The 11,560-nt window shown below is 44.5% G+C and overlaps 1 protein-coding gene across 1 annotated transcript in view; it reads left to right on the top strand.

Moving 5' to 3' along the window:
- Window positions 1-606: 606 nt before the first annotated feature.
- Window positions 607-11,560, top strand: part of LOC117897328 (octopamine receptor beta-2R) — a 45,631-nt gene continuing 34,677 nt past the window's right edge. The window contains exon 1 of the mRNA XM_034806097.1: window positions 607-878. The gene's annotated coding sequence lies outside the window, so the exon portion shown is untranslated. The remainder of the gene's footprint in view (window positions 879-11,560) is intronic.

Genomic DNA, 11,560 nt, shown 5'->3' with positions numbered 1-11,560 from the left:
ATTTTCTGCGTCGCTTTTTCCGGGGTCTGCGTAGCGTTTAATTTATGGCTGGGAAAAGTTTTTTTTTTTTTGTGGCATCTTCCGCTTGTTGACATGCCAAATTTGTCATGCATTTAATGGCTTAGAGACAGGCGCCAGCGTCAGGCCAATATTGAGCTATTCCCCTTGCCCCGTGCACCATAAACGTAGCGCCACATGCGTAACATTTCGTCAATCGCAACGGACGTCGCTTCGTTTGCGTAACATTGCCCCAGTAGAGCGTTAACAGCGCTGTAAATGTAACCCAATAACACACTTTTACATGCCGCTACTCTGTTACGTTAGCAGTCGTCTGCGTTCGGCTCGCTCTCAAACGCCCGCGTTCTGTTATGCTCTGCTCTGCCAGCTGAGTGCTGGCTGAGTGACAGAGAACGGGGCCCGGTTTGAGTGCAACCTGCGCGCAGCTCTCTCGACTGCGAGTGGGACGGAAGCGTAGCATTGAGGGCAGGCAGGCAGGCAGGCGGCAAAAGGTTTTCGGCATTCCGCTCAGTTTCTGTTTCTGTATATGCTCCGTGCACATTCTGAGCGGTGTCCGTGTCGGGCTTCGAGCTTCGTGCGGCGCTCATGGAAATTCGGCGGTTCATTCGTCTGTTAGCCGTCTGGTGCGTTGCCACGACGCTGTCGCAGTTTGTTCGTTTTGCTCGCTCGCTCGTTTGCCTGATGGTCGATGCTCGCTGCCTGGCATTCGCAGTCGTCGCATGTTGAGAGGAAGTAGGCGCGCTCCGCAGCAGCAGCAGAATCAGAATCAGAATCTGTTGCAGAATCAGAGGGAGAGGCAGCAGCCAGGCAGATAAACGATTATTGTTTGGAGATTACAGGCACATTGATTGCTTGCAACGGTAAATCTCACACACCGGAACACAGACACAGTCACAGTCACAGCCACAGCCACAGCCACACAACGAGCCGCTCGAATGGTTCGCACCGTGTCGCGCGCGCGTTCCATTGCGTATACGCAACGTTGCCGTCGGGTGCTTCGCTGACATCCGCTTCCGCCGTCGCCACTGTAACTGCACTGCAACTGCAGGGCCGTGAAAATGCATTTGCATTTCCCAATTTAAGAATATCTTGCGTCGCGTCGCGCCGCGTCGCATTTCAAATCAAAAAATGTAACAACCTTCACAAAAATACAAATAAACGCAAATTATTGTTGCTGCTGCAGTTGTGCTTTCCGTTTTCGCTAAACGCTAGACGCTAGATTCTTGAAATATTTGTTTAAAAATTCTGTGTAAGCTTTTTATTTTATAATAATTTTTTGGTGCAATTTGCAAACTTGTCGCGCAATTGGAAACAAACAAACGCCACTCGTCGCACGTTCGAAAAAAGTTTTTCATGCTAAACATGCAAATAATGCACGAGTCCAACAAATCCGCCAAACGGCAAAAGTATTTATATGAAAAGCAAAACGAAAATTATACGAAACAAAGCTAAACACAACACAGTGCAAAATGCAAAATGCCAAAGTCATAATCGCAATCCGTCCATGTTAGTTGTAATGAGTGCTACGACCAAATACAACAATCACAGCGCCACTCGACCAGTTTGCCACTCGAGGGGAAAATAACCAGTAACGGTAGCGATACGAGTAATGATAACATAAATAAGAACTGTCGAGCAAATCGCCGTCGAGGCAGAGCCACAGCCACTCATCGGACGGAACGGGGCTGCTCCGGCTCGTGAACGCGGTCTATGAGCCAAGTTCTAGCTCCACAGAGTCACACACACACACTGACTCACCTCGGGCCCTGAATTCCAAGTGAGGGTACGCTGCGATGCTGAGCAATAGGACGGAAGTGTTGATATTACCCCGCTGCTCAGTCGCAGTAGCGGCTCAGTCGATGAGCCCAGCCTGTAGCATAGAAATCGTCATCTCATAACGACTTAAGCTCCTCAGCGTGGTACATGGCTGCACAGTCAGCATTTCTATGAGTACGTACATCCCCATTGCCCCCGGGGGTTACACACTTAAAGCCACAACAAACGCATTCACAGAATGCTGTGATGGTGATGTCTATGATGATGATGACGATGATGGGGGAGAGGAAAGATACCAAAGTCATTTCTTTAAAGGTTACCTCTCAGAGAAGAAAAGTGAAGAGAAGAGACTCCTCTGTCTGTGTGCACGGAGTGATTTTGTTTACTTATGCCTTCTATTTATTTTCTATTTATTCGATTTGCATTTCACTCGGCGTCCGTCTTTGCCTTGGCAGTGCCTTCAAGCGTTACCAAAAACTCTCAAGATTTCGAATGCAAATTTGTGTCGTCTAGTGCACAGTCAACCATCTAAGTCGACCCATAGATTTCCCTATATTCCATCTACACATCTTCTAACCCAAGTGTGTGTGTGTGTGTGGGCACTCAAATGTTTTGCTTGGCTGTTGACTTGCCTTTCAACGGGTCGAGCTGGGGCAGCCTCTTCAGTCAACGCATCTTCAGCATCAGTTCAGTAAATGGTGAGTATAATGATGAATAATATTTGAAAATAATTATCAATAAGATTTTCATTTGAATTGAGATGCTGCTAGCCTCAGCTCGAAGTCCCATATTTTGCACCCCACCCCGTACATTTCATTCTAGACATTATGGATCCACTAATCAGACAATCAGCTCACACAAAAACCTTTTATAGCTTCAATAGCTAGAAAGACAGTGAGCTTCAGCACTGTAGAACAGTTTCCTGGGTCGTTAGTTTATGGCTCAAGAGTGCTGAGATTGAATACAGCAATTTGCACACTCGAGTCGGCTAACGAATAGGATGATTATTGTTCTTAGGTAATGCACAGAGTCGGCTATCAGTGCAGGTGATTCATTCTCAACTTTGTGCAGGAGTTCAACTATGGGGAAAGGCAGTAATGGAACTAGGTGATTTATTAGCAATTATCGAACAGATAAACCTATTAAATAATGTGGCATTTGTTATGTTCAGCTCTAGAAAATGATGTCGAACTATTGAATCATCGAAAGGTATAATTTCTAACCAGTTATCAAATTGTTTCGAAAAACAAATTAACGCTACGAATATCATGCCCATACACTCAGAGAAAAAAGAGTACCAAGAAAAGAAACAAGTTCACTTTAAGTCAAACATAAATCATATAAAATATTGAATCTATTTATTCACTTTACACTCTGAGAGCAAATCTATTTTAAGGACTCTATGTAAATATTAAAATTTCACTGTTACTGTTTCTATTCTTCTCTGGGTGTATGTGTATGTGGCATCCCATCAATCTTAAGATGAATGCATCGAAAATGCAAAGCTTTGCCTGTTTAAATTTGTAACATAATACATTTTCTATTCTGCCTGACATTTCAAACGAAATCAATTAATAATTCATTTATAATGCTAAACATGTTTGTTGATCAGTTAAGTTTATGTACAGAAAATGGTCGCTAATCGATTGTGTGTTAAACTACCGAAAATTGTTAGCAAGCGACATTTGTATATTATTAAAAATAATCAGTGACAATTGTGATTACGTCTCCCCGTGTAGTAGAGTGATGGGCAAGCGGAACGCGCACAGAATATTTTCCGTTACTGAACTACTTTTCCACTCGAGTCGAAGCCAATTAACTAATTGATATTATTACAACACTTTAGAGTGAGTTTCAGCAACTATCTAATCGTATTGCGTGTTGTCTTACAATACTGAATCGTACTGTAGTTGCATTTCAATTAAAATTAATGTTTACATTGGCGATAATCAGGCGATTTGCTTATCAGAGACTATTTTTCCCACAGTTCAACTAAATAATAATATAATAAAGTTTTGGCAATAAATGATCAACTTTGTATAACTTATAGCACCCTTTCACTGCCACAATTAGTGCAGAATGATTCTTAAATTTCCTTTCAACTTCAAAGGCCGCTCCGGATCGGAGCGGAAGTGAAAAATGGCTGGCGAAAGAGCAGCGAATGCAGCATTAATGCAATTATTTTCTTTTGTTTCTGTAATCAGGGAACCCATTTGAAATGCAATTTAAATGAGATTATACTTTGGCCAATGGCCACGCCTAGTTGTGGTGCACAAATGGGCTGTGCCGCAGGTCGGGCGGTGGCTGTGGGTGGTGCTCATTAATTATGATACTTTGAATTTCGAGTGGCGTCGATGGCTTGCGGCATGTATCGGAAATGTATGTTAAAGCGGCAAATAACCGCAGGCTGATCCACCACACACCCTGACAGAGGGGATTCCGCACGCACACGCACACACACACACACACGCACAGTGTGAGCGAGTGTTGTGACAGATACGGCGACAGGTGTTTAAAAAGTTTTCTTTAAGGCGCGTTCAAACAAAGGAGAATCCACCCGGGGGACACCCGATGGATGTTGTGCTATGTCTTTGGCTGCGGCTGAGTCTGGGGGCGTTGTCGGCATTTTCTTGCTCAATCAACTTCAATCAAGCAGGAATTTCCAATGTAATTTGTGGTTTCAAAGCAGTCGCCGTCGTCGTCGTCTTCGGCGTTGGGCCGCTGCTGAGGATGTTCGTGGCTGTGTCAAAGGCAGCCATTGAATGTGTGGAAAGGCAGAAAATTATCGACAAAGCCCACAGCCCACACACACAGACACACAGATACAAAAAGGCAGGCACCCACACCGACATACCCACCCTGTAGAACAAATGAAGCAGTGTGAAAATCTTGTGTTGGGACCGCTCTCCCTTCCGCTTGATTTGATGGCCTCTGGGCACCTCCGTTTCGTTTCACTTTGCTGGGCCTTTCCACAACTTCAAATTACGAGAGCGCCCAGAAAGGAGATGGGGTAACAAAAGGAAAAGGGAGAAAGGGCAGGAGGGAAGGAGGCAAAAGGAAATGCCCGCCGTCTGTCCGCTTGATTAGAAAAGCTGCAAGCGATAAGAAGACGCCAAAAGAAAAGCGCAAAAATAAAATAGAATTCTAATTGAATTTTATTTGTACGTATACATATACATGTGTACTTACATATAGACTCGTACCCGTAGAGATTCTCCTTGTTCTTTCCTTTCGTGTCTTTTCACTCTTTTTGGACGGCAGTCAGCCCGCAGCCAAGTGTCCGTTTGATGTCCTTGCCTTGTCGCCCGCTCCTGATTTATTGGTCCGTCGAGGCCAAGGCGCTGCGCTTTTTGAGCCTCGGGCCTGGGCTTGTGCCTGGCACGGTTCCGGCTTGTCCAACGTTTTTAATTGCCTGTCAGTCCGTCGGCCTGTTCAGCATATCAACAGACAAAACGGCCAGCAATTTTCAGAGTCTGCCTTCGACACAGACAAGCACAAAAACCAACTGAATGTGTGAAAAATATTCAAACAATTTGGTTACAAATTTTCCAAACTTGGCAATGACAATTATGTGATGGACAAAGCCACAGCAGGAAGCCTTCAGCCCCATAATAAACTCACATATTTGTCCATAACCTGGCTGAGAGATACCCTTTGCAAACACCATGATAAAGCCCTTCTAGACCTAACATTTATTTGTACTTCATTATCCTTTCATTGGTATGAATTGGAATCATCTCTAAGTCATCTAGGTACCATAGGAAGTTGGACCTTTAAGGGCATCCAATCATCGGCTCTAAAAGCCAGAGTTTCTTTCTTGTTCAAATGTTTACATACATATATGGTATGTATATGTTTATGCGTATGGTGTATGTGGTGGAACCATTACAGTTTATATGGAAAGCGTCAAGTGCTCGACACGACGTACGGAAACCGCAAAAACCGAATCCAAAACATTTCCCCCTGGCTGTGAGGCAGAAAAGTGAGGCAAAACTTGTCACACACGCCCATGTAGAAAAAAAGACGAGACAAAAGCAAATCAAATATTTAAAGCTCATTGAGGCGAAAACTTTGACACATGTTGAGCGAAAGCCGATGGGGAGCGGAAGAAACTTTGATCAAAGCGAGGCAGGGGGCTCTCGGCTCGTCTCGTCTCACCCCCTGTCACTGGTGAGTAACTAACATTATGCGATAGCCACATTCAGATCCAGTTACTCCTCCCAACCCCATTGCGGTTTGGCAGCCCATCGCTGCTCCTCCACTCAAGATAACCCTTTGTTCTGGACTTGGCCTCGGCGCTGCGGTTGCCATTGCGAGACGCAATTAATGGTCCAATGTCGCTCGGAGATCTGCTCGGGGGTCGCTTGCCAATATTTCACTCACGCTGTGTGCGTCTGCACTTGAGAACTGAATTGTCTCGCTGTAACCCCAAGCCCCAGTCCCATGCTGAACCCTTTCGAAGGTGGCAAGGTCGGGCCAGCACTCAGCGTGAGATAAGCGGAGGGGGAAAAAAAGGGAGAAAATGGAAAATAGTTGAAAAAGTATGCAAATCAGGCGGGAGCGTTGCCAAATACCCGGGGAGGCCGAAGAGCAGAAGAATAACACAGCAGCGGCAGGCTCAACACCTGCCCATTGAGCACTAAATGCGCTTTGCTTCGACATTCCTTTTCCTTCCCACCGGCCGCCTGTCGATAAAAAAACACAAAAACCAGATGGCTGTAGTTGTACCTGGAAGTGGAAGTGGAACTGGAGATGGGACTGATGGCATGAGGATGGCAATGGCAACTTAAAAGCCAAGTTGAATATGCTTTGGCAGAAAGGATTTGGCAATGGAAAGCAAACAAAAAGCGCACAAGCTGGAAAGTGAACTTTTTCGAAAGCCAGCTTACCAAGAGAAACAGACAGACAGACAGACACTGGGCGGGACTGATAGATAAAGACAGAGAGAGAGAGAGATTTGTGAAAACATTGCGTGTGCGTGATAGATCTGCAACTTTGCATAACACCAAAAAAGAAAAATGGGACAAGAGCCGAAAAACAGCTTAACACGCCCCAGCAGACCCTGTAAAACAGAACTCAATTAAGAGGAGTCCGACTGCGTCAAAGGTCCGGCTGGAAGAAGTTAATTTCATAATTTATACAACGGGCTCTGCAGATTTCAATTTAGAACTCAGCGGCCACAAGAGAGCTGTGCTAATGAAAATAAAAAGCAAACAAATCGGTCCGCAACGGAATGTGGCATGGGGCATGGGGCATGGGAATGAATTAAAAATTAAAGCCAAAGCTGCAGCAGGAGTCGCAGATGCAAATGCAAATGAATGAAAACGAAAATAAGGCGGAGAAAGGAAAATAACAACTGTAGAAGGCGGGAAAAGCGGGAAAACTTTAGCAAACACTGTCTGCCACTGAAGAAAATCGCTCAAGTTTTAATTAGTTTGCCATGCAACCGCATTATAGACTAGGGGATAGAACGGCATAAGCGGCGTAATGTGAAACTAGAGGCGTGGCGGGACAGGGACAGGGCAGGGGGCAGGGCTTCTTTATAATTTAAGTTTTTCCACTCTCGTTTCTGGGTGCTCTCATGGTTACACATTTTCTATTTCCATTTTCCATTGCGCTGAGACATTGACTTGTTGGCAGCTATAATAGCTGTAATAGAGTGCGCTTGTCAAAGTTCAACAGGCCAAATGAGAAGCTCGAATACTTTTTGCAGCATTGAACAAACAAGCGAGCCAAACTAATGAAGGAAGCGTGCAGCGGGGTTGCACTATATTCTTAATTGACTTTTCACTGGAGCGACGATGGCAGGCTGGCAGCCTCTGCAGCAGCAGCCATAAAGAAAATCAAATTAATTGAAAATTACGCATTCGCCATGTTTGTAGTGAAGCAATAATTTGCATTCTCACTCGCTGCGCCAAGTACCGTCTACTATTCAGCCACTCATCGCCGAGGGCCTTCGACTATATGTATCTATATATTCACACTCGATTGGCTGGCTAGCTGCGAGTGCCACGATGCCATGGATCGATGCACTTTTTCGGGGCTAAAATGTTGCTCTTCTCGCGCCGTTTATCAAACATTTTAAAAATCAACTTTGTTGGAAATACCATGCCAAATTGTGTTTATCTGGTTTTAGAAATGTATGGCAGTTATCTAATATTTGTGGCGTAAATATTTAAAAATCATTTAGTGGATATTTCATGGTTTGGCAGTCATTTTTAGGATTATCTATTTCTGATGGTGTTTCTCTCTCACTTATCGGAAGCTTATCTCTCGCTTATTAGTAGAAAAAATCTCTGAAATAATACTTCCATTATAAATCAGAGTAAATTGAATTGAACTTTTGATTTATATTCCTTTTTACTATCCATTTTAGACATTTATTCATTTATCATCCCACTCTCCAAGGGAAGCCAAATTCATTTGGTTATTATCTCTCTGTAAAATCTTATTTGGATATGAGAGAACTCATTCCTAGTTTGTAAATAACTATGTGTAAGGTTACAGCTGTATTGTCAGGTCAGCAACCAGTCGTGCTGACACTACATTATGGGACTATCTTCTGCAATCATCTATGAATGTTCCTCGTATGGCGTTGAGGCGAACTCTTCACTATTGCCATACACGTATGAATCCCACTGTCTTGTTTGCTTAATTGGTCATCCATCCATTCAGTAGCAGTAGTCATCCAGTAGCACACCCTCAATTGTAAATCCATTCACTTGACATTCACTCTGCTTCTCCGGAACTTTGCTGGCTTCATCAGCTGGCTCCCAGAGCTGGCTTCCTTCATTCATGCGCTAGGCAAATCGTCTGTTATTTGTTTTCATTAAGCTGCAATTGAAGCCCAAATGCCTGTACACAAATCATTATTTGTGTTTATTAACATTGTCTACGGCAAATGTCTCGTACATGAGACAAGAGAGGCGAAAATAGACAGCCAGAAACTACAGACCCAGGTCCAAATATGTCAGCGGGATGGAGCGGAGGGGCGGCGGAACGCATTTTAATATGCCTGACCAGCAACGCACACAGATGAGCTTTATGGCCAATTATCTATTCTATGGGCACCCATTAATGGTGGAATCGAATTTTCAATTGAATCGCCGAAGCGATGGTGAGGGCTGTAGAGAGGTGAGAGGCGGAACGCGATCTGGGGGCAACTTGTTTGCCGCTTTGTTTGTTTGCTGGGTGTGAAGTGTTTTGATTTGCCTGCCAGATTATAATAAAATTGGGCTCTCCACATTGTAATGCGAAGATTATTCGACGGCACGACGACAGCTTAGTGGGGGCCCTATGCATTATGGCGTGTGCCAGCCAGGGGGACGGAGACGGAGACGGTCGAGACCCTCACTCTGTCGTAGTTCTTGCTTGTAATTGTGTTTGCACTTGTCGCGGGCTCTTTATGGTTTGATTACCATCGCGAACGCTTTAACATTTGTGCGTTTTACGACTACAACATATTAGATTTAATTGACAGATGCCACAGGCCCACATTTATGGGGATTGTGCGCTAGTAGGCAGTACACAGCATTTCGAGTGAAAAACAAATCCTCACAGACAATTTAATTGCATATTTTATGGCCAGCTTTTACGTGCATCCCTAATCATTTCCACATTCCTGGCAAATGTTGTTCCTGTGCACACAGCTGTGGGGCGACGCATTGTGATAATAATAATGTTAATAATGGATTTCTGGATTTCCGCATGCGAATATGGGCATATATTTATAGTACATAAGTTTTTCGCAACCGCAAAAACAGTTTTCAATTCACCGTACATTGAGAGGGTGCACACTTTTTCCACCGATCCGCACGATTCGAATGATATGCAAAGCATGGAAAAAGCTCTGCTAATTGCGGGAACTCTGTGCTCCAACAGAACCATGATGTGCCCGATACCTGATCGCCCTACTCTGATCTCATTTGATGATGTCACTTGCTGCTATCGCTGGCAACGCGGAAATATTCACTTTCAGTTCTAATAATGGGAAATTATCAGTGCAAATTGCTGGCTTAAGCTTAGGCAGAGGGCACAGGCCAGGCAGTGACTTGAGTTCCGTACTTGACCTCTTGGCCCATGGAGTTTGTAGGGGTTGTCGAGCTGTAGAGGCTCCCTACAGTTGTATCTAGCTGTCTGCAAATGCAATTAAGATGTGATGGAATTTTCTTCAATTAATTTTATTTCACTTGCCGTCGGACTTTTTTCTATAAGCATTTGTATTCTTTAATTTGAAAATTTGTATGCGCTTGATAAATTAACCGTTCACACAGAGGCTGTCAGGAAAGTTGGTAATAAAAATTAAACTCACTCAAATTTTTTATTAGCCTTAAATAAACTTTACGTGAATGGCGAGCAACAGCGAGAGAGAGAGAGAAAGAGAGAGTGAGAGTGTGTGCATGAGTTATGGCATTTTATTGAATTGAATTAATATCAATCACCGGGGGCAGCCACGGGGTCGTTCAGTTAGTGCTGATGCATGGCTTTTATGATGCTGCTGGAGAGGGGTTCCGACCAGTCGCATCAATGGCCAGAACCGTGCCCCCATTCATGGTAATTCATTCACCAATGTGACGGCATGGCGTACTGCGGGGTCAATTGCTGAAGGGAGCTCTATTAATAAGTGCATGTGTAATCATCTTCAGTGGCAGTTGCAGCGGCAGTGGAATGGGAAGGGCCAAGCCAGGCGTCTGCGTCAGCTTCGGCTGCGGTCGTAGTCGCGACTGCGGCTACGTGAGCGACGCTAAACGCGAGCGCCCCATGAGCACGTACTCTAAATTGAAATTCATATCATAGCTGCCTCTGTTTGTCCCACAGTATATCTATGTGTGTGTCTGTGTGTGTCGACTCGTGGTCGCTGTGTGAGAGCGCACTCATATTGCGGCAATATACGAGTGTGTACTTAGAATATTTCTTTTGTGCTCGCCCCATAAACAATTATGTATTAAATCGCTGGCGTTCCGGCATGTAAAGTGCGAGCAAGTGCGCTCTGGGCACACAGAGCCAGACACCATGTCAAAACTTTACCCACAGAGAGGTTATCCAAGGGCTTCCCACCTTCACGACCCTCCATGGCTGCAGAGCAAGGCCACCCGCCCGCCCATCCATACACAGATCTGTGGGCTCTCTAAATAATTCGTCACTCAAACTGAAAACACCAGAAGCAATCTCTCGTCGCGCAGCCAACGTTTGATTTAAAAATATGTACTTACAAACAAAATACTTATGTACATATATTTGTACATATATTTACAGCCGCACGAGAACTTCTATATATAATCGTACTCTGGTATTTTTATTCCGTTTAATTGTTGCTGCCCGCCCAGCTCTTGCTCTTGTTAAATTGTTTTATTTCGTTTCGTTCAAGTTCACGGCCCCAGAAATATATGTGTGTGCGACTGAACGAGTATAAAAAGTTGCTTCCTCACTCTGCTCCGACGATGCATTGCTCTGGCTCTGGCTCTGGCTGTTGCTCTGTCCTATGGGCATTGTTGCTGTTTTTCAATTAACCAAATTGTATTTCTGTTCGAGGCAGGCAGGCAGCTGACTAAAACTAATTCCGCTCTTGTTGAATTCATTGAGTTTTGGGGCTAATGAAATTGCCGCTGTTTACGCTGACAATTGATGTTCAAACGATGCCCCATTGATGCCCAATCGATGGCGGGAATCGCGTCAAAAATGAAGAGTGTGTGCCCGTAGGTGAATCGGTGGACGGAGATCTGCATCTGCTCTAACATTGATGATGGACCAGAGCTGACTGGCTGGG

Source organism: Drosophila subobscura, chromosome O, assembly GCF_008121235.1.
Source record: "Drosophila subobscura isolate 14011-0131.10 chromosome O, UCBerk_Dsub_1.0, whole genome shotgun sequence".
NCBI classification, from domain to species: Eukaryota; Metazoa; Arthropoda; class Insecta; order Diptera; family Drosophilidae; genus Drosophila; species Drosophila subobscura.
Note: the sequence above shows the minus strand (reverse complement) of the source record. Positions and strands in the feature narration are given on the sequence as shown.